Here is a 696-nt window from a genome sequence, read left to right on the forward strand (position 1 = left end):
AAGAATGGAGATAAATGTATTCTTTAGAGCATTTTCCTCTGCTTTTTGTTTACTCTTTTCTCTTACTTTTAGAACCAATGAAATATAAAACTGACTTAGTATTCAAATTATCAATTTACATTATTACATTAAATGACATAAAGATTTAGTATAATTTTAATCAGAAAATATTTTTATGAAAATTATTCTGTTTCAATAATATAGTTTTTTAAAAATTTGCATTTACCTAGATTATCCAAATACAGATTTGTCTGTCCTAAGTGACTCTGACCATAAATAGAATAATGTTGAAAAATAAATATAAAGCATATAAAAAGAGAAAAAAAAAGAAGTATGTTACCTGACCACTTCTGTGGCAGTGGCTGGACCTTTTGCATGTCAGGAAACCTCTAGGTTCTTGACTCGTGCAGGAAAAATTTGAGGACCCAGTTCAGGTGAAAGTGAGAACAAAGCAAGTTTTATTTAGACAGAGAAAAAGAAAGAGGCCTCTTTTAAACAGCTGCATAGTATTCCATTATATAAATGTGCCACACCTTTTTTTATCTACTCATCTATTGATGGGCTGTTTCCAGATCTTAATTATTGTAACTAATGATGCTATGAACATAGGGGTGCATATATTCTTCCTAATTGGTGCTTCAGAATTTTTAGAATATATTCCTAGAAATGAGGTTGCTGGGTCAAAAGGCAATTCCA

This window comes from Myotis davidii, unplaced genomic scaffold (genome assembly GCF_000327345.1).
Source record: "Myotis davidii unplaced genomic scaffold, ASM32734v1 scaffold318, whole genome shotgun sequence".
Lineage (NCBI taxonomy): Eukaryota > Metazoa > Chordata > Mammalia > Chiroptera > Vespertilionidae > Myotis > Myotis davidii.